At 37.4% G+C, this 22,129-nt stretch overlaps 1 long non-coding RNA gene, 12 other non-coding genes and 2 pseudogenes across 23 annotated transcripts in view; all 15 read right to left on the bottom strand.

Moving 5' to 3' along the window:
- Positions 1–2,468: 2,468 nt before the first annotated feature.
- Positions 2,469–2,540, bottom strand: LOC123945160. Its single transcript, XR_006819075.1, has one exon. It is a non-coding gene; the product is annotated as a small nucleolar RNA SNORD113/SNORD114 family (small nucleolar RNA).
- Positions 2,541–4,073: 1,533 nt separating this feature from the next.
- Positions 4,074–22,129, bottom strand: part of LOC123943113 — a 56,106-nt gene continuing 38,050 nt past the window's right edge. For 8 of the 11 annotated variants that reach the window (XR_006818572.1, XR_006818578.1, XR_006818580.1 and 5 more), the window contains 15 exons: positions 21,097–21,181; positions 20,078–20,167; positions 19,119–19,244; positions 18,206–18,290; positions 17,222–17,304; positions 16,590–16,665; positions 15,219–15,304; positions 13,207–13,284; positions 12,029–12,569; positions 11,051–11,133; positions 9,946–10,031; positions 9,020–9,104; positions 8,286–8,434; positions 7,214–8,155; positions 4,074–4,672 (listed from right to left, as the gene is read on the bottom strand). This is a non-coding gene — a long non-coding RNA (uncharacterized LOC123943113). The remainder of the gene's footprint in view (positions 4,673–7,213; positions 8,156–8,285; positions 8,435–9,019; positions 9,105–9,945; positions 10,032–11,050; positions 11,134–12,028; positions 12,570–13,206; positions 13,285–15,218; positions 15,305–16,589; positions 16,666–17,221; positions 17,305–18,205; positions 18,291–19,118; positions 19,245–20,077; positions 20,168–21,096; positions 21,182–22,129) is intronic. The other 3 variants (XR_006818576.1, XR_006818577.1, XR_006818573.1) reach the window with 3 other exon arrangements.
- LOC123945166 lies at positions 4,186–4,257 on the bottom strand. Its single transcript, XR_006819080.1, has one exon. It is a non-coding gene; the product is annotated as a small nucleolar RNA SNORD113/SNORD114 family (small nucleolar RNA).
- Positions 6,681–6,751, bottom strand: LOC123945174 (annotated as a pseudogene).
- Positions 7,669–7,743, bottom strand: LOC123945185. Its single transcript, XR_006819094.1, has one exon. It is a non-coding gene; the product is annotated as a small nucleolar RNA SNORD113/SNORD114 family (small nucleolar RNA).
- Positions 9,541–9,615, bottom strand: LOC123945169. The gene has a single exon (XR_006819083.1). It is a non-coding gene; the product is annotated as a small nucleolar RNA SNORD113/SNORD114 family (small nucleolar RNA).
- LOC123945171 lies at positions 10,524–10,595 on the bottom strand. Its single transcript, XR_006819085.1, has one exon. It is a non-coding gene; the product is annotated as a small nucleolar RNA SNORD113/SNORD114 family (small nucleolar RNA).
- LOC123945161 lies at positions 11,617–11,688 on the bottom strand. The gene has a single exon (XR_006819076.1). It is a non-coding gene; the product is annotated as a small nucleolar RNA SNORD113/SNORD114 family (small nucleolar RNA).
- LOC123945186 lies at positions 13,697–13,768 on the bottom strand. Its single transcript, XR_006819095.1, has one exon. It is a non-coding gene; the product is annotated as a small nucleolar RNA SNORD113/SNORD114 family (small nucleolar RNA).
- LOC123945176 lies at positions 14,840–14,907 on the bottom strand (annotated as a pseudogene).
- On the bottom strand, positions 16,810–16,884 carry LOC123945173. The gene has a single exon (XR_006819086.1). It is a non-coding gene; the product is annotated as a small nucleolar RNA SNORD113/SNORD114 family (small nucleolar RNA).
- Positions 17,789–17,860, bottom strand: LOC123945154. The gene has a single exon (XR_006819070.1). It is a non-coding gene; the product is annotated as a small nucleolar RNA SNORD113/SNORD114 family (small nucleolar RNA).
- Positions 18,771–18,843, bottom strand: LOC123945177. Its single transcript, XR_006819088.1, has one exon. It is a non-coding gene; the product is annotated as a small nucleolar RNA SNORD113/SNORD114 family (small nucleolar RNA).
- On the bottom strand, positions 19,655–19,729 carry LOC123945182. The gene has a single exon (XR_006819092.1). It is a non-coding gene; the product is annotated as a small nucleolar RNA SNORD113/SNORD114 family (small nucleolar RNA).
- LOC123945150 lies at positions 20,662–20,733 on the bottom strand. Its single transcript, XR_006819066.1, has one exon. It is a non-coding gene; the product is annotated as a small nucleolar RNA SNORD113/SNORD114 family (small nucleolar RNA).

Genomic DNA, 22,129 nt, shown 5'->3' with positions numbered 1-22,129 from the left:
TACAGTGTTTATTCATTCATTGATTTATTTGCTAATTATTCTGAAACCCAATTATCAAAAAAAATGAAACCCTGAAATCCCTATTCTGCATACAGAATTATTTCCACATTAATATATCTCTTTCTTTTAATATCCTACATTTTTATGTTTCATGTTATTTCAATATTTGTCACCGGGCTGCAGGTGACCATCTTTACTAAATATGGCACTTTTAAAAATTACACTGAAGACCCTGAACAAAAAAACAAAACAGATGACAGCTTTGACTCTTACTATACTGCTCTCTAGGCCACCAGGGAATTTGCCCAAGTGTGTCTTGGCATTCTGAGAAGGACAGAGTACGGGCGATGATTCAAAGGAAAAAGAAAAGTTAAATTCTTATTCCCGTTGACCCTTGACTCCCATATCCTTGCCCACTCTTTTAGGATTTATAAAGTGTTCCTCGTGTAGATATTTTATCTTCACAAAATGAACAGCAGGAAACTTGAAACAGACATACAACAAGTACACCGGACTCGTAATTATCTGTGTTAATATCCTCGGTCAAACAGATGACCCTCCTTTTTTTTTTCTTCAAATGACACTCCTGATCCCTTTGTTCCTTAATGAGTTTCAGTGTTTTCAAATGAAACTAATAATATTCTCCTAGCTGTCCACAAATGTTCCGAGTTAAACAATGCTTTGCCCTTTCTTTATTATTTGTATTTCTCTAGTGGTCCTACACATAGTCTATTAACAATAATAATCTAAATCTATAAGCCCAATACCTACTTTGGGGATATTCCTGACACCAGTCTCTAGGGTTAAACAAACAGAATTCACGATGTTGGACCTCGTTCTCCAGACATACAGAACTCGATGTCCACCGTTCATCACCACTGATCCCCTGCTTAGACCTCTTTCTTTTCATCCTCATAAACAACTCTTATGGCTTAACAAAATTAACAGATGCACAAAATTAAAAATAAATAAAGAGAAGATCCCTGAATATCCTGAGTATCTCTACAGTCTTTTCCAGAGACTGACTCTGTTTCAATAACTGACCTCAAGATTTACATTTATGGATTCACCAATTTAATGTCTCGTATCGATCTGATATTTAAGGTTGGCATATTCTGCCTTCTTTGGCTATATTTAATATTTGGAATAATATACTGAATGCCTTTAAACAAACCACCTAAGCTCAAACACTATTACTCACACTGGTCTTTCCAACGTCCCTGAACACCATAGCTGCAACTGGAGAGCACATGACCTTGAAGGTGCTTAAATCAGCTCACGTGGGTTCATTCTGAGGATACCAATCAGAGCAGGTTGATAATTAAAAAAAAAAAAAACCACCTCGCATTTCTCGTGTGTTGGACCTCAGCGGTCCAGACACACCTCACACATCAGGTAGGACTCCTACGCCAACACTTATCGCTGACCCCGAAAAGACCACTTTCTCTTCACTAATTTCTATGTTGCTGATCGATTAACTCATTAATTCACTGATTTTAATTCTGAAACTCTACTATTAAAAATAAAACAAGGTCTTGTGCGCCCGAGTATGTGACTAGAATCATTCTCACAATATGTCTGCCATTATCTATCCTCTGTTTCTCATGTATGTATTAACCGAAATAATACTTCCTACTAACACTGCAATTTTACTAGGGTACGGTTCACATTCTTTGATTCTATTTCCCACTTTTTACTAATACAGTGAATATCCTTAAGCAAAATACCAGAATAAAGGTAAGAAGTCTGATTATCACTCACACTCGTCTCCAGACTCCTGCCACGAGAACCGCCACCCTCGAACCCGTGATCAGGGACAAATCCTTACGGCGGGTCCCGGTGTCTCTTTGAGGAGTGCAAGACAGAGCAGATGACAAAAAAGTGAGACCTTCTCTGCAGTGTTTCCTACTTCTCATTTAGTAAAGCACATAGGTAGTCACTAACTTGGTATAAATACTGTTTTTCTCTCTTTTTTTTTTTTTACAAAAGAATGTAAAATATTTTATTAATAATTTTTATATGGAAGACATAGTAAGATGAGAATATTTTGGTACTATTGGGTTAGATAAATATATGATAAAAACTAATTCCCTATATTGTTTTTCTCTTAAGAAAACACCTTTGATTTTTTCCACTGACCCAGAATCCAAACATGATCTATGACATATACTACGTACGGCATCCTTAACCGTACATGCAACAGTCCAGCCCCATCGAGTTCCAAAGGAAGCCCAGGGTCTTCATAAGTTAACAGTATTTCTTGAATAATCAAATAGTTTTACAACTGGGCAATCCTTCACTCATTCATATCAATTTATATATTTATGTACAGATTCTCTCACTGATCCAGTTATAATAATAGCATGAAAATGCTTGAACTCTAAGACCAAAAACAAGATCTTTGTATATTCCTGACACGTGTCTATAGAGAATCCCTTAAACAATGGGAAGAGACTAGACTTTTTCTATCGGACCTCAGAGTTCCAGACACGTATTCATCGTACACGACTCATACGCCACCAGCGGTCATCATCGATCCAATATCCTCCCTATTTTCCTCCATTCTTCTCTCTTTGTTTAATTATTAAGTTATTAATTTGCTACTAATAATTTCTAAACACTATGATTCACCAATACCCAAGAAGAGTTACTGCATTCCTAATCTGTACAAAGATGATTCTTAGATCAATGTGTCTCTTTCACTAATTATCCTCAGGTTTCCACCCGTGGATTAATTAATATAATTTTCATATATCCTGTATTTATCACTGAGATACATTGCCTTCAAGTACATTTTGTACTTTTAAATAATACGGTGAATTATCTTAAGAAAACCACTTAACCTAGAAGAGAACTTCAACTGTTACTCACATTAACCTGCATCCATCAACCACGCAGAAGGAACCACAGAGCTCACACCCACGAAGGTATGAAATCAGCCCGAGTGCATCCATTCTGAGGAGGACAGAGCAGAGCAAGATTAAAAAATGAGATTTAATTGCCACTGATCCTTGCTCTTTACTTCATAGGCTCAGGATTTAGATATTTATTTTTATCTTTAAAATATATATTTTATATATAAATAATTTTATATATTATACATAATTGTATAATAAAATATGTAAGAATGTAATACAACATGTAACTACATAAATACATAAAATATGTAAATAAAATATTGAATACATTAAAATATAGTTATACTATAACACAAAATAAATAAAATAGTAAATAAAATGAAATATATGAAATAAATAAAATGGATTAATAAAATAATGCTTCATATCAACCTAATAATAACATTGGCATATTTTACCCTCCTTGATATTTTTAACGGTACTTCTGGATTCTTTTGAACAACACAGTAAGTGGCCTGAAACACACCACACAAGCCAAGATAAGAACTTGGACTCCTACTCACACGGACTCCTAACTCCTAACACAGACGCAACCAGAGGGTCGTGACCTTGGAAGAATGTTGCAATAAGCTGGAGCGTGTCCGTTCTGAGGAGTACAGAGCAGAGAAGATGATAAAAAAGGAGACGGTCTTCCATTTACCCTTGATTTACATCTTTCATTTAGTCAGGCATTTAGGCAATCATTATTTGAAGTCTATTTCATTTTTCTCGTAAGAAAACGAACCTACATTGAACTTCGCGCTGACCCAGGTCATAAACGCTGCCTGTAACTTTCCTTCAGAGACGTTACGCTCAGGTACCATTCATTTCTCTCTGGACTTCAATGTTTTCAAAATACATTAGTAGTATTTCTTGTCTCCCACGTATTTTTTAAATTGGACCAGGCTTCTACAAATACACGGTACAAATACACAGGCTTCTAAATACACGGTTCCACCTGCCTCCTTAGCGCAGTAGGCAGCGTGCCAGTCTCACAAATACACGGTTCCACAGCTGTATTTCAATAGTCCAATTTTTTTTTAAGATTTTATTTATTTATTTGACAGACAGAGATCACAAGTAGGCAGAGAAGGAGGCAGAGAGAGGAGGGGAAGCAGGCTCCCTGCTGAGCAGAGAGCCCGATGCGGGGCTCGATCCCAGGACCCTGAGATCATGACCTGAGCCGAAGGCAGAGGCCTAACCCACTGAGCCACCCAGGCACCCCTCAATGATCCAATTTTAACAAAGAACATAAATGTATGAAGAGAAAGACCGTATGTCTCTCGTGTTGGACCTCAGAGTTCCAGACACGTATTCATCGCGTTCGACTCATACGCCACCAGCGGTCATCATCGATCCAATATGGTCCTTCTTTTTCTTCATTCATTTCTATTTATTGATTAAAACATTTATTCATTAATAATCATTTCTGAACACTATGAAAAACAAAACCCGAGAAGAGCTCTGGTATCCCTAATCCGTACATAGATTATTCTCGTATCAATGTATCTCTTTTATTAATTATCCTCAGTTTTCTACACATGGATTAATCAGTATTTCATATGCTCCATACTTACCACTGAGATGCAGTTGCCTTTTTAAATTGTATTTCAGGCTTTTTAATAAAACAGTGAATAGCCTTTAAGAAAACACAGGGAGGGGTGCACGAGCAGCTCAGTCAGTGAAGTGGCCAACTCCTGGTCTCCGCTCAGGTCTTGACCTCAGGGTTGTGAGTTCAAGCCCCACGTCGGGCTCCACACTGGGCATGGAGACCACTTAAAAAAACATATGAAAACCAAGAAAAGAATTTTAACTCTTACTCACATTAACCTCTGTCCTCTTCTTCTACAGAGGAAACCAGGAGCTCATGACCATGGAAGACGCTTCACGCAGCTCCACGGCATCCATTCCAAGGATGACAGAGCAGAGTGGGTGACAGAGAAAACACTGACCCCCAACCGCCACTGACCCTTGCGCCCCATATTTCAGAGTCAGGATTTATTTATTGTTTTCAATGTGTGTATATTATCTTACAAAAGGAAAAACTCAATTTCACTAGCAAAGAGAATAAAATTCACTCCTCCTTATCAAAGGATATATGACCTCAAAGAGGTGAGAACTTTGACCATTCCTTTTTTCTTTTTAAGATTTTATTTATTTATTTGACAGACAGAGATCACAAGTAGGCAGAGAGGCAGGCAGAGAGAGAGGGGGCAGCAGGCTCCCCGCTGAGCAGAGAGCCCGATGTGGGGTTCCATCCCAGGACCCTGAGACCATGACCTGAGCCGAAGGCAGAGGCTCAACCCACTGAGCCACCGAGGCGCCCCATGGATAAGTGTTTTGTAAATAAATCTATAATCTCCTTTTTGGTCTTTTATGCTGATATATTCTATTTTTTTAATTGGATCAAGGAAATAATAAGTAAGTATGAAGTGGGCCCAATATTGTCCAGTTACAGAAATATGCGGTTAGACAAGAAACACTGTTAATATATTTTGCAAACAATTATCTATTAGGAAATACACGGTATGATGGTGTTATTCTTTAAGTAACCATCAGTGTTCATGCTGTCTGCTACAAGACTGATACTGTTCATTTTCCTAAGAAAAATAAAATATGTTATCCCAATTAATTGCTTATTCATGATGGATGGAATAAAAGGTGGAATGCAGGGACCAATGATGTAAGGTCTCAATTTTTTGATCATCTGCTCTGCCTTGTGCTCCTTGAAATGCCACCCCCCCGCCCCCCGTCTGATTCAGACATTCCACCAAAGCCACGAGCTTTGTGGTTGCATCTACGTATTAAGAGCACAGGAAACAATGTGGGTAATAGTCAAAATTCTTTAGTTGGTTTGGTGGTCTTTTAAAAATAGATTGTAGCTGCACAATTAATAATGCGATGTGATGTTAAGGATCACGACCATAGCCAGATAGTAAATTTGAGGCTAATAAGAAGCATTATATTAATTATCTATATAGGCAACATTTCAGTTAATTAATGAAAGATACTGTCAGTAGGAAATAATTCTAAAGACAAATGTTGGAGATATTTAAGGCTCTTGTTTCAAGTTTTGTGGTCTCTAAGCATTTATTGTATTGTTGTTAGTCAATTGATTAATTAATTCAATAAAAACACATAGACATTAGTGACTGTAATGAGGCCCAAACGTGACTGCTCATGTATGAATGGCAAACATGGAAATTAATTAGTCTATTCCCTTTTTTGGAATTATTTCAGTGAATGTATGTCTGGAATGTACAAAGATCGTATTCTCATAGCGATTTTGTGGCCAGAGATTCATTGTTATTAATGGACTAATGATGGAACTATTAAGCAAATACAAATAAATATGTAAAGAACAAAAGGGCAGCACATTGTCTCACTGTTAAAGTTTGTGATGAAGCAAATTGTATCAGTAATAACCACTGAAAGCAGTGATACCCATTAAGAAATAAATGGACAGGGGCGCCTGCGGGGCTCGGTGGGTTAAGCCCTTGCCTTCGGCTCGGGTCATGATCTCAGGGTCCTGGTATCGAGCCCCGCATCGGGCTCTCTGCTCGGCAGGGAGCCTGCTTCCTCCTCTCTCTCTGCCTGACTCCCTGCCTACTTGTGATCTCTGTCAAATAAATAAATAAAAATCTTTATTAAAAAAACATTTATCCAAATATAATAATAGAATAAAAATGCATGAACACAACTAAAAACAAGAACCTCATCTATTCTTGACTCCTGTGTATAAGATCCCATCAAAGGATGGCAACAGGTTACATTTCCTGGTGTGTTGACCCTCAGAATTCAGAAAGTATTCATCGTGTATGACTCATACACCACCAGTGGTCATCATCGATCAAGTATGGCCCCTCTTTACCTTCATTCAGTTCTACATTGTTTACTAACTTGTTAATTCAGTAACGATAATTTAAAACCTTATTATTCATGATACCCCAGTCCACATACAGAATTGTTCTCCCATCAATGTATCTGGGTGTGGTACAAAAACAATGAATACTGTTATGCTGAAAAGAAATAAAAAATACATATATGTATATCTCTTTCATTTACATATCTTAAATTTCACCTGTGACATAATTTAAAAAAACCAAAAAATAAAAAAAGATAATGTGAAAAAGATTATCTTAAATTTCATGCATGTAATAATATACTATTTCACAGGAATTCAATAGTTGTCACTAGGCTACAGTTGGCTACCTTTCACTCTACGTAGCACTTTTCAAAATACACCAAATATCGTAAAAAAAAATAAACCAAAAAAAAAAACCTGAAACCAAGACAAGAACTTGACGACTACTCACAGGGCTCTCTGCGCTTCTAACATTCAGATGTAATCATGGAGCTCACCAGCATAACACAATGCTTCCTCAGTGTGCCTGTCCAGAGAAGTACAAAACACAGTCAATGAGAAAAAAGAAAGTTAAGACCTTATCTCCACTGATCCCCGCTTTCCATATTTCATTGTCTCACTTATTTTTCACTTAATTAAAGACACAACCTCAAACCTGACACTGACTCAGAGAGACTAGACTCTTACCAGTATAACACTTAGCTAAGAAGGTTAACACCTCTTCTCTACTCACTTCCTAATGAACATAAATATTTTCAATTTCCATATTTCTTTAGTGGTTCTATCATGGATCCACTAATAATAACAAACCCAAATGTATAGACTCAAAATAAGAACATGATCTTTGTGTATTCCTAAGATCCATGTACAGGATCCAATAGAAAAGAAGGAGTAGATTTTATTATGTTGGACCTCAGATACCTGGACACGCACTGCCCATCATCCATGAATCAGCCATCACCTGTCATCATCACTGGTCCAGTAAAAGTCCCCTTGCTCTCAATTCCTTTCTACACTTGTATTGATTAAATAATTAATTCACTGAAAACATTAAAATGAGTGTAATTTACAAAAACCAAAGAATAAGATGCCTGAATGCCCTTAACTTTGAATATAGAATCATTGCCAACATAGCTTCTATTTCTTTCATTGATCAAACTCAACGCTATGTAATAAATTAATGAATACAATGTTTTACATCATATTTATAAGTCCTCCATAGTGAACCTTTTCATGATACTTATTACTTTTTAATAATACCACGAACACACACAAATGACCCAAACAAAAACAACATTTTTGACCATTACTCTCCTTGTTCCATTTCCTAACACAAAAGGAAGGTCACGTGACAATCCTGATTGCCAACGGAAGACGAAATCAGCTCGAGCACCTGTTGTGAAGAGGACAACACAGACGGGGATGAAAAATGGAGGCTTTCTCTCCACGTACCCATGCATCCCACCACTCGCTTACATAATCATGGAAGCATTTATTAACTTAATGGATATATTTATTCTTACCTTAAAAATAAACTTCAAACTTGGAACTGCATCAGACAATAAGTGACTCCAGCATTTCATGATCTTAATCAACGCCGGTCAAAGATGTAACACACTCAGTCCTTTCTGTCCGTTCTATCCATTGTATGTTAATATGCTTCTGCCTTGCTCTATATTTACCAAAAACAAAACTTCAGTCTCCTCACCTTTATTCATTTATACATTTGTTCATTTATCCTATCATTAATAGTTTCATAAATTACTAATAGTTTCATAAATCAATTACTAAATTTCATAAATTACTTACTAACATCAACAACAAAATCCTTATTTATTACTGACATCTGTATAGAGGATCCCCAAACACAGGAGAAACAGACTAGTGTATTTATGGATCAGCTCTGAGTTCCAAACACATTTACCACCAGTTGTCATCCTTGGTCTGAGACTCTTTCTTTCCCTTCTCATAAACATTTATTTACTAATTCACTAATAAAAAAATACACATAAATCAAAATATAAGAATATGGTCCTTCAGCATTCCTAATGTCTGTCTCTGTAATATTACAGTGACTCAATCTCTCTCATCAACTGACCTTGATGTTACATTTACGGATTAGTAAAAATAATGCTACATATCAATCCAGTAGTAAACACTGTTATATTTTGCCTTCTCTGATTTTATTTAATACTTCGGAATAAACACACTGAATAGCCCTAAATAAACCAAGACAAAAGCTCTGAGTCTTACTCACATGGTCTCCATGCTCCTCCAACGCAGATGCGAGCAGAGGGCTGGCGACCTTGGAAAATGTTACCGTCAGCTGGGGTGTGTCCCTTCTGAGGAATACGGAGCAGAGTAGTATGACAAAAAAAGAGAGAGAGAGAAACATTCTTCCACTGATTCTTGCTTTAATTCTTCCATTTAGCCCGGCATTTAGGAAATCATTACTGAAAAATATTTATTTCATCGTCTTCCACAAAAATGAACTACTTTGAACTTCCCAGTGGCCCAGGATATAAAAACCGTCTACAATCGGTCCTGTCTATCTCATCCAATCCAAAGAGGGGACAGTCCTGTACCATTTACTTCTCTTTGGACTTCAGTGTTTTCAAATTGTATTAATAATACTTCTTGCCTCCCCACATATTTTTTTAAATTGGACAATGTTCCTACAATGTGTATTTTTTTACGTATTTCCTTACTGATATCTCATTGATCGGATTATAATCGAGACTGGAAATGCATGGAGAGAAAGACCGCATCTCTTCTGTGTTGGACCTCAGAGTTCCAGACACGTATCACTCATCATCCGTGATTCGTACGCTGGCAGTTATCATCACTGATCCAGAAAGACCGCTTTCTTCTCATTCATTTCTACATTCTTCATTAATTCAGTAATTCACTAATTACTATTTAAAACTGTATGATTCACGAAACCTGAAGGAGGAACAGTTATCTATAGTATGGATCTGGAATCATTCACGCATCACTCTTATCTCCCATCAGTTATTCTGCTTTTCATAAACGCCTTGATCGATGTCACAGTTCGTTTTAATCCTGTATTCGTTACTAGGCCTCAGCTGGCCTTCTCTGGTTGTAATTCATATTCTGTATGAACACAATGAATATCCTTAGCAAAATACCAGAAACAAGGCAAGAACTTGGACCGTTACTCACATCCGTCTCCTGTCTCCTCAGTACAAAAATACAACCCGAGGGCCCTTGATCGGGGAGAATCTTTAAGCAGGTCTAATCTGTCCGTCCTGCGGAGTGTAAAGCAGAGCATATCATAGAAACAGTCAAGACATTCTCTATTGGTCCGTGCTTTTAACCCTTCCTTAAATCCACTGTTGGTCAACTCTTAATTTGGTGTAAATATATTTTTTCTCTTGAGAAAATGAACAACTTTGATTTACTAATGACCCAGAATCTGAACATTGTCTACGACTTACACTCTCCACAGCATCCTTAGCCATATGCACATCTAACAGTTGCGTAGCTCTCCCTTCTAAGTTTTCAAAGAATGTTCATAGTATTTCTTGCATAATCATGTATTTCTTGCATAATCATATAATTGGACAATGCTTCAATACATTCCCCTTTATTTAGGTTTATTGATTATTTAATTAACCCAATCAAAAAATTAAAAGAAAATGCAGGAAAATTAACAGCAAAAACAAGATCCTCGTGTATTCTGGACATCTGTCCACACGGGATCACTTCAAACAATGGGAATGCACAAGATTTCTCTTCTGTTAGACCTTGAAGTTCCAGACACGTATTCATCATATATGACTCACACGCCATCGGTGGTCATCATCGATCCAGTATTATCCCTCTTTTTCGTTATTCATTTCTAGTTGTTTACTGAGGAATCATTAATGCACTAATAATTTTAAATGCTGTAATTCATAAAAACTGAGGAAGAACTCAAATGTCCCCACTTCTACCAAGATAATTCTCACATCAATATATCTCTTTAATTACTTTAATGAATTATCCTTTAATTAATATTGCTTACATCAGCTCAAATGTGTCCATTTTGAGACATGCAAAGCATGGTCGATGATAAACCATAGAATTGAACGTTTATTTCCATTGAGTCTTGCTTTCCACATTAATCATGCATGGTTTAACCATTATAATAGTTTATATAGCCCGCATTTATCAGGGAAATACAGTGCCTCTTTTCATTATATGCCGTAGATTTTTAATAATACAGTGAATGACCTTAAACCTTAAACAACACATAAACCAAGAAAATCATTTCACTGTTACTTACATTAATCCCCATCCTTCTATTACGGAGGCAAGCACAGAACTCAGGACCATAGAAAATGTTACATCTGCTCGGGTGTGTCCGTTCTGAAGAGTACACAGTAGGGCAAGATAAAAAAAGGACTGAGATATTGTGTTCACAGACCCTGGCATCCCATCTTTAATTCACTCCCTTATTAAGTAATGAACTACAATACTGCATTTTTTTTTTCTCATAAGTAAAGGAACACTATCAATCTAGCCGATAAAGAATAGGAACATTGGTTATTACTTATCCATAACTGCATCATCCTCGAAGAACAAGTCCTATACCATATGTCCCCTTATAGACATCAGCATTTTAAATACGCACTAACACTATTCCTTACTTAACCACCTATTTTTATCATCGGACAAGATTTCACTGCTTTAATCTTTATATGCTTCTTTATTGATTGTTTCATTGATCCAATTATAAAAATTAAAAGAAAATGCATGAACAGAAGGACCCACAACCAAGATCTTTGTATGTGTTTGGTATCTGTCTACAGAGTCACCTCAAAGATGACAATAAACCAGAATCCGTTTCTGCTGGACCTCAGAGTTCCAGACACGTATTCATCATATCCGACTCATACGCCACCAGCGGTCATCATCGATCCAGCGATGTCCGTTTCCCTTCATTCAATTCTACGTTTCTGTCGAGTAACTCATTGAATCGCTAGTAATAATGTTAAAACCCTGTCATTCACAGAAGCCCAAGAAAACTCAGGATATTCTTAATCTGTAAATAGAAACATTCTCACATCAATAGATCTCTTTTAAAATTATGTTGTTATTCGTTTAGGCATTAATCAATATCATGTTTCATACAATTCAGTATTTGTCACTGAGCTCTTGTTGACCTTCTGTGATTCTACTACATGGAACTCTCAAGTAATATAATGAATTCCCTGAATAATAAAATCACGGAAACCAAGACCAGAAACGGGATGTTACTCACGCTGTTCTCTGTTCTCTAACAGAGGGATGTGACCACCGAGCTCGCCACCAGGCAGGATTGCTTACATCAGTTCAAATGTGTCCATTTTGAGACATGGAAAGCTCCGTCGATGATAAAAAAAATATATATATATAACGTTCATTTCCATTGATTCTTGCTTTCCACATTTCATTTACTCGGTCATTGAGGTATCTATGAATGTTGCTAATATTGGTTTTTGTTTGTTTTAACAACAGCAACAAAAATCTTCAGACTTAAGATTGACCCAGAACCATAAAATTGACTCTGAAGTGTTCATGTCTAAATGATTGTTGGCTAGAGAAGAGACAGTCCTTATCCATTTAGCTCTTAATGGGTGTCAGGGTTTGCAATTTTCATTAGTATTTCTTGCCTATACACCGGTCTTCAGGGCTGTCAATGCTTCATGTGTTTATGTTTATCACTATTCGTATTCCTCAGTGGTTCTACCCTTGATCCAATTGTAATAATAAATATAAATGTATGACCCAGTGAAACCATTATCTTTGTGCTTTCCGAACACCTGTGCATAGGATCAAATAAACAGAGAGAAGGACTGTGTATTGAATGGGACCTCCGCGATCGACATAAATACCATCAATCCTCCATAACTGACCCACCACCAGTCATCCTCACACGCAGATAAAAGACCAACTTTGCCTTTATTCTTTCTACATTTGTATGAATTCAATCATTAATTCATTGATTATAGTAAAATACCTGGTTAACAATGACCAAAGAATTAATAAATTGGCTATTCCTAACTTCTATCTATAGAATAATTGCCAACACAGATTATCTCTCTCTCATTAATCAATCTCAGTGTTACATAGTATCAATAATCAATATGTTTCCTATTTATCACTGGGCCATAATTTACTTTTTTATTATTTCTTTAAAGATTTTATTTATTTAACACAGAGAGAGATCAAAGGTAGGCAGAGAGAGAGGGGGAAGCAGGCGCCCTGCTGTGCAGACAGCCCGATGCAGGGCTCGATTCCACGACCCTGAGATCATGACCTGAGCCAAAGGCAGAGTCTTAACCCACTGAGCCACCCAGGTGCCCTACTTTTTTATTATATTTATAAATTTTCAATAATACTGTGAATATCCTTAAACAAATGACCCAAACCAAGACAAAATCTCTAATTACTACTCACCTTGCTTTACTTTCCTAAGACGCAGGCAACGTAACGACCGTGATCAGGGCAGCGGTGGAATCAGCTGGAGCATCTGTTCTGAAGTGTACCAAGCAGAACAGGAGAAAAAAAATGAGACATTCTTTCACTACCCTTGCTTTACATCTGTCATTTATTTGGTCAGGCCTTCAGGAAATCGTTACTGGAGAATATTCATTTCATTATCTTTTGTAAAAAGGAACGCTTCGAAGTTCATCAACATTGTCGGTAACTTGACCTGTCTACACCATCCAAGTCGACGAGGGAACAGTCATGTACCATTTATTTCTCTATGGACTTTAGCATTTTCAAATTATATTAATAGTACTTCTTGCCTGCCCGCATATGTTTAAAATTGGACAATATTTCTACAATTCACTTTTTTAAAATGTATTTCCTCATTGGTGTTTCATTGATCCAATTACAATCAAGAATGGAAATGCACGAAGAGAAAGACCACATCTCTTCCGTGGTGGACCTCAGAGTTCCAGACACGCATCACTCATCGTCCGTGATTCATGCGCCGGCAGTTATCACAGACCCAGAAAGACTGCGTTCTCTTCATTCATTTCTACACTGTTTATTATTCCATTAATTCACTAATTATAAAACTGTATGATTCACAAAAGCTCAAAAGAGCCTTGATCGCCCTGATAGGTATCTGGAACCATGCCCACGTTACACCTCCGTCATATTTATTATCAGTTTTTCATGTTTTAATCAGTGGAACACTTCATTTCAACCTCGTATCTGTCACCAGGACACAGCTGGCCATTTGAGTATCACTACCCAGGAATCTGAGTAGATTTCATCTTTTTTATTACTGCAGTAAAGAGGGTTGGACACGCCACCCAAGTCAAGACAAGAACGTTGGTTATTACTCACATTGGTCTTCCGACTCCTAAAACAAAGATGCAAGCCTGGACCTCATGGTCAGGGAGGATCCTAGCTCAGGCGTGCGGTGTCTGTCCTCGGGAGCGTACGGCAGAGCACACGACAACACGGGCTGAGACACTGTTTCCACTGGTCTTTGCCTTTCCCCTCCCACACAGTCAGTCATCCGGGCCATCATTAACCTGGTGTATGCATGTTTTCTCTCAAGAAAACAAACTTCAAATTACCACTGACCCAGACGACGAGCACTATCCGTGACTGATCCCGTCTATATCATCCTTAGCTGTAGAGGTAACAGCCAAGGACGATGGGCTTCTAACTGCACATCGGGCTTTTCATGCTACAGTAACAGTATTAGTTATTAATCACTAATAATAAATTAATAAATTGAGTCCTAGTTATTGCCTAACCACACCTTTTTATAGACAGTGCTTCCCTCTCTTCATCATTTTTATTTATTTTTATTTTTATTTATTTATTTATTTATAGGATCGATTATTTACCTATATGTAAATGTAAATTTACATTTGTATTTACATATATGTAAATTTATGTTTACATATATGTAAATACATTGTGTGCATATGTGTATATTTACATATATGTATATGTAATGATACATATAAATGCATGCACACTAAAACCAAAAACAAGATCTTGCTATGTTCCTGACATCTGTCTGTTACAAATAATAACGAGAACGGACTAGATTAATTTTCTGTTGGACTTCAGAGTTCCACGTATTCATCGTACAGGACTCACACGCCACCAACGGTCATCATCGATCCGATACCCTCCTTCTTTGTGACAGCCTTTTGGAGACGGAGTGAATCACTAGTTCACTGATAATTTAAAATCCTATTATTCACAAAAAATGAAATGAGTTTTTATGTCCTTAAATTGAATATACATCAGTATCCTTCATTAATTATCTCAGTTTTCCATACACGCATTAATCAATACTGTGTTTTCTAAAACTCAATATTTATCACAGAGCTACAGTTAGCCTTCTGTGATTCTATATGGAATTTTCGAATAATACGGCAAATGAGCCGGAAAAAATCACGGAAACAAAGAGAAGAAATCGGACTATGACTCACATGGGTCCCTGTGAGTCTCTCACATCGAAGCTGTCATAGAGCTCGCCCCCGTGGACTAATGCTTGGTTAGCTTGAATCTGTCCGTTCTGAGAAGTACAAACCACAGTCAATGACAGAAAAAATGAAAAAAATTTAATCTCCACTGATACTCACCTTCCACATTGATGTTCCTCAGTCTTTTAGGAATCCAAAAATTTTCATAACATAGATCTTTGTCTCTTAACAAAAAGGAAAACGTCAACCGTGACACTGACCCAGAACAATGAAACTGACTCTTAATCATTCATGTCTATATAATCCTTAGCGAAAGAAGGGACAGCCAGGAAACAACTATTTCAGGAAGGGCATCAGCGTCTGCGAATTTTATTACTGACATGACCATATTATGTTCAGAGTTAGGGAATAATTAACTTTTCCTCTTAATTTATTATTTGTATTTTCTTTAATGATTCTTCTTTACATATATTCTAATTTTTTATTATTATTTTTTTCCTTTTTTTTATTGTGTCATGTTTTGTCACCATACAATACCTCATTAGTTTTTGATGTAGTGTGCCAAGATTCATTGTTTATGGACAATCCCCAGTGCTCCATCTTTAATGATTCTATCACTGGTCCATCAACAATAACGAATATAAATATATTCCTCCAAGGGGTACCTTCATGGCTCAGTCAGTTAAGTGCCTGACTTCTGATTCTGGCACAGGTCATGTTCTCAGGATCATGGGATCTATCCCCGTGTCAAGACAGATACGAGGTTGAAATGAAGTGTTCCACTGATTAAAACATGCTGGGCATGGTGCCTCCTCAGGATTCTTTCTCTCCCTTTCTTTCTGCCCCTCCTTTCTAACAGTAAGTCAGTAAATAAACAAATATATAAATTCATCCAGAATAAGGACGTAATCTTTAAACATTCTTAGCATCTATCTGTAGGATCAAATAAACAGAGAAAATAGAATACTAATTATATTGCATCTCCGGGTTCCAGACACGTCCTGTCCGTTGTCCGTTGACTCCTCCCCCACTGGTCACCGCCACTGGTTTCAGCAGAGGTTACTTTATTCATTTGTACATTTCTATCAATTAAAACATACCTTCACTGGTAATAATAAAATCAATACACTATTCAGAAAAACTGAGGCCTATGATACTTGAATATTCCTAAACTCTTCCTACAGAATCACTGCCAAAATAGATCATATCGCTTTCAGTAATAAATGTCATGTATTATCAATTCATCAGCATAATGTTTCATATATTTATCACTGAGCCATCATTAATATTTCCTTATATTTATTATGTTTTAATCAGACCATGAAAGCCCTTAAACAAATGACCCAAACCAAGGAAAAAACGCTGATCATTACTCACGTTAGTCTCTTTCCTATAAAAGGGAACATGGTGACCTGGACCAAAATGAAGGCAGAAATCAGCTTGACCTTCTATTCTGGAAAGTACCAAGCACAAAAAGTGATAAAAAGATGAAGACTTTCTCTCAACTGATCCATATATCTGTCTACTGATTCTTTCCTGGTTCAATTATGTTAAGAAAAGCAAATGCATGAAGAGAAGGAACACATCTCTTCCTGGGCTGGACCTCAGAGTTTCAGACACATATCACTCACCATCCGTGATTCATGCGCCGGCAGTTATCATCACCGATCCAGAAAAGACGGCTTTCTCTTCATTCATTTCAATATTGTTTACTGACTCACTTATTAACTCACTAATGATAATATTTAAATTCCATTATTTACAAGCCCCAATAAGGCCTTGATATCCCTAATATGCTTCTAGATCCAGCTTTCTATCACTGTATCTCTGCCATGTATCGGTTTCTCATACATGCTTCCTAAAAATCAATACGCAGCTTCCTAAAAATCTCCTATTTGTCAGTAGGATAAAGATGGCCCTCCTTGATTATATTTCGAATACTGGATTACTACAGTCAATATCCTTAGACCAACAACCCAAACCAAGAGAAGAAATGTGATGATGCTTACACGGGTCTCCAGTCTCCTAAAACAGATGCAAACGTAGAGGTCAGGATCAAGGGAGAAATCCTTCAATCGGTCCAGTGTCTCTTCTAAGAAGTACAAAGCAAAGCAGGTGATAAAAACGGTTGAGACATTCTCTCCATTCATGCCAGCTTCAACATCCACACAGCTCTCTAGGCGATCATTAATCTGGTGTAGGTACTTAAGTCTGTTATGAAAACCAGCGACTTCGATCATGCCACTGAGCCAGAATGTGGACATGATCTAATGCACACTGTCTCCGTGATCCTCACCTTAAGCGGTAAGAGTCAAATAGCATTCGTTTCTTAACTGAACTACCATATCATACTGATAGTATTCCTTGCCTCACTACATATTTTCATAATTGGACAATGCTTTACTCTAGTCATCTTTATTTATTTATTTATCTATTTACAGATTCTCACATTTATCCAATTGTAACAATAAAATAAAAATGCATAAACGCCAAGACCGACAGCAAACCTTCCATTTATTCCCGGCATCTGTCTACAGGATGCCTTCAGACTGGGAGTGGAGTAGACCAGTTCTAGGTTGGACCTCAGAGTTCCAGACACGTATTCATCGTACACGACTCATACGCCACCAGCGGTCATCATCGATCCAATATCGTCCCTCTTTTTCTATGTGTTAATTGATCAAATCATTAATTCACTACTAATTGTTAAGTGGTACGATACCAAAAAAGACTTAAGTACAAGTCTCAAATCTGTACACAGAATTAATCTCACATCAACGCATCCCATCAATGTCTTCAGACTGCACACCTGCATTCATCAATGAGCTTTGTACGTTCCGTATTTAACACGGAGATCCCGCTGCCTCCTTAATTCTATTTTACGTATTTAATCCATAATACTAATAGATAATAAATTAATAATTAATAACCAGCAGTGAATAACCTTTAAAAAATCCCCTTAAACTCAGAAGAGAACGTCAACCGTCACTCACATTGATCTCCATCCTCCTATTATACAGAAGTAACCGCAGACCTCGCGCCCAGGGAAGTCGCTGAATCATCTCGTGTGCGTTCATTCTGAGGAGTCCAGAACACAGCGGAAGATTAAAAAAAAAAAAATTGGAACCTAATCCACACTGATCCTTGCTTTCTGCATTTCATTTACCCAGTATTTGATATTTATTAGTTTCTTTATATACGTATGGTCATCTTATAAAAAATCCGATCTTTGGTCTGAGAAACAATTAAAGTGACTCCCACTTGGGCATGCCTATAGACCCAAAGAGATGACCTTTGGTCAGTTATTTCTTAATGGTCATCATTCCGTTTTTCCGGTTTTTCACATTAATATATTCTGCCTTGATACTTGGGTTTGTATTTGGACAATACGTCACGCTCTTCTTCCTTATACGTTTATCTGTATTTGCATGACGGTTCTATCACTGATCTATTAATAATAACGCCTGTGTCTATGAAACAGAACAAGAATGTGATCTGGTACCTCACAGCTCCTATAGAATCGATTTCAAGAGAAGGAACAGACCAAATTACGTTGTGCTGGACCTCAGAGTTTCAGACACATAGTTTCATCGTCCATGACTCCTATGCCACTGTCCTCATCACTGGTCCAGGACTGAGTCTCTTCTTAGTTCATTTCTACCCTTGCATCCGCGAAATCATCAGTTCCTTGACAATTATAAAAATAATACATGGTTCCCACGAACCACAAAATAAGATCCTTGAATATCTCGAACGTCAGTTAACAGAATCATTATCCAAATGGCGAGCATCATCTCCATCTCATGCATTACTCATCAGTCAACGTAATGGGTCTCATCCCATTTGCCATCAGGCCTCGGTTATTTTTTTTATCAATTTAATGCTTTTTAATGATACCATGATTACCCTTAAACAAGTGGCCCTTTCCAAGACGATCATTTGACCATTATTCGCCGTCATCTCTTTCAGTACTCAAAGGGAACATCACAGTCTTGATCACAGCGGAAGCTGAAAACAGCTCAAGTGTCTGTTCTGAAGAGTGACGAGCAGGAAGATGATAAAAACTTTGAGCTATTCTCTCCACTGATTCATATATCCCACTGTTCACTTGCCGTCATTTAAGCATTTATGAAATTATTGTAATTTTCCCCTTAATACATCAAATGTCGACGCTGTAACAGATTCCAGTAATTACGACTTATTCCCCACATCATTCTTACTCAGACATGGATCTTTTATTTTCCATTCTGAGGCACCCTAATATCATTTTACTTATATATTACAGCAATGAACAATGCTCCACCCTCTTCATATTTATCTATTACTTGTTTACGTATTTTTTGTCATCATTTTTGTAACAATACTGTTAGACATGCACGTACACAAAGACATCTCTCCCTAGGATCACTTCCAAGAGGAGGAAGGACTAGATTTCTTGTGTGTCGGAACCCAGAGTTCCAGACCTGTGATGTTCATCATCCAAGACCCTGATGCCACCACGCGACATCATTTATCCAGGCGTGTCCCTCATGATCTCCAAATCATGTCTACAAGTTTTTATTAATTCATCAATTCATGAATAATAATAAAATAATACCTAGGGGTCACAAAACCTCAAAACAAGTCCTTCCATATCTCTGACATTTGTCTGCAGAATTAATTCCCACTAACAATATATAACATTCATTAATTGACCTCAATGTTTTTCCTACATAGGTTAATGAACACAATGCTTCTTATTAACCTGATTGTAATTATTGGGCCATGGCTGGTAATCAGGGGTTAGACTTCACAATTTTTTTTAATAATGGAGTGAAAACCTTTTTGAAAAACCACCAAACCAAGAAAAGAATTTTGACTCTTACTCTCACTGAGCTCCATGCTCCTGACACACAGATCCAACCACGAAGCTCACGACTAGGGTAGATGCCTTCCATCAGCTGACGGCGACCATTCTAAGGAGTACAAGACAGAGCAGGGGATCAAAGACTGAGATCTTATGCTCCTTCATCCCTGTATCCCACCTTTCACTCAGTCTGTCATTTAGGGAAGTGGTGACTTGAGATAATGTATATTTCTTTCCTATTAAATAAACAAACAATATCCATCTTGCCCCTGCCAAGAGGACACTGTTCTTAACACGGTACATACCACCAACCTTAGACAAAGAAACAACACTCTTAATACCGTCTCTTTCCTAATGGATATCAGTTTTTTCGATATAATTAATAGTAATTGTCGCCTAACCACCTATTTTCATTACACAAAGCTTTACCTTCTCTTCATTTAAATTTGTTTACACATCTGTGTATTAATAATCTCACTGATCCAATTATAAAAATAGGAAGGAAATTCATGAATGTAATGACCAAAACCACGGTCTTTATATATTCCTGACTCTGCCTCTAGACCACATCAAACGGGGACAATGGAGCAGATACCACCTGTGTTGGACCTCAGAGTTCCAGACACGTATTCATCGTGCACGACTCATACGCCACCAGTGGTCATCATCAATCCAATATCGTCCCTCTTCGTCACCTTTCGTTTCTCCATTATTTACTGATCAATTCATAATTCAGTAATAATAATTTTAACAACGCTGATTCCCACAAACTACATGGAGCTTAGAAATTTCATGTATCTATTCAGAACCATTCTCAAGTCTGTATCACATTCATTAATAATTCTCAATTCAAAAAAAAAAAAAAATAATTCTCAACTCGTATTATACGCATTAATCAATACAATGCTTTGTATCAATCCCATATTGCTCAGTGGGCTAATTGGATTCTACTGATTCTACGCCACGGTTTTCAATGACGCACTGAATCCTGCTGAGCAAAGAACGGAAACTAAGACCAAAACTTTGACGATGACTCACATGGTCTCCGTGTTCCTAACACGTGAATGCAACCGGAGATCTCGTGACCAAGGAAGAAGCCTTACATCTGCTTGCCAGGTCCTTTCTAAGGAGTACAGAGGAGCACAAACGAGAAAATTTCAGATCCTGTCTCCATTGGTCCCCCTTTACTACATTTCATGAATTCACTGAGGCATGCATTCACCTTTCATAGTGTGTTTTTTTTTTATCTAAAGGAAAGCTTAAACTTGAGGCTGATCAAAAGCAATAATAAGGGCTCTTCCGTATCAGAGCTTATAGAATTCTCAAGCAAAAAGGCAAAAATGCATATTCCGTTTACTGCTAAACAAGCATTCATGCTCACTTCTTATACGCCACCACATATATTCCAAGTGGACAATGCTTCACCCTATTTATCTATTTTTTTTATGTTTTCAAAGCTTTGATTACTGATTCCTTCATAACCAGAAATCTAAGGATATGAGTCCAAAATAAGAGTGTGAGCTTTGTAGACAATTATCATATGATCTCCCTGATATGAGGAAGTTGAGAGGCAGAGTGGGGGGTTTCGGGGTAGGAAAGGAACAAATGAAACAAGATGGGATCGGGAGGGAGATAAATCGTAAGAGACTCTTAATCTCACAAAACAAACTGAGGGTTGCCAGGAGAGGGGGTTAGGGAGAGGGTGGTGGGGTTATGGACAATGGGGAGGGAATGTGCTCTGGTGAGTGCTGTGAAGTGTGTAAGCCTGACGATTCACAGACCTGTACCCCTGGCGTTAATGATATATTATACATTAATAAAAAAATTTAAAAATGTTAAAAAAAGAGTATCAGCTTTGTGTATTTCTACACTGACCCATGGGGTCACTTACAACAGAAAACAAGCTAGATTTTGTTTTGCACGGACTCAGAGTTACAGGCGTGTAAGACCCAACCTCAGAGGATTCCTACACCACCAGTTCTCACCATCAATCTAGGTTGGGGTCTCCTTTTCTTCATCTGTTTCTACATTTCTAACACTTAAATTACTAATTCATTGGTAATAAAAATCA

Source organism: Meles meles, chromosome 6 (genome assembly GCF_922984935.1).
Source record: "Meles meles chromosome 6, mMelMel3.1 paternal haplotype, whole genome shotgun sequence".
In the NCBI taxonomy this organism is placed as follows: Eukaryota; Metazoa; Chordata; class Mammalia; order Carnivora; family Mustelidae; genus Meles; species Meles meles.
This window is presented reverse-complemented; position numbering and strand designations above follow the sequence as displayed.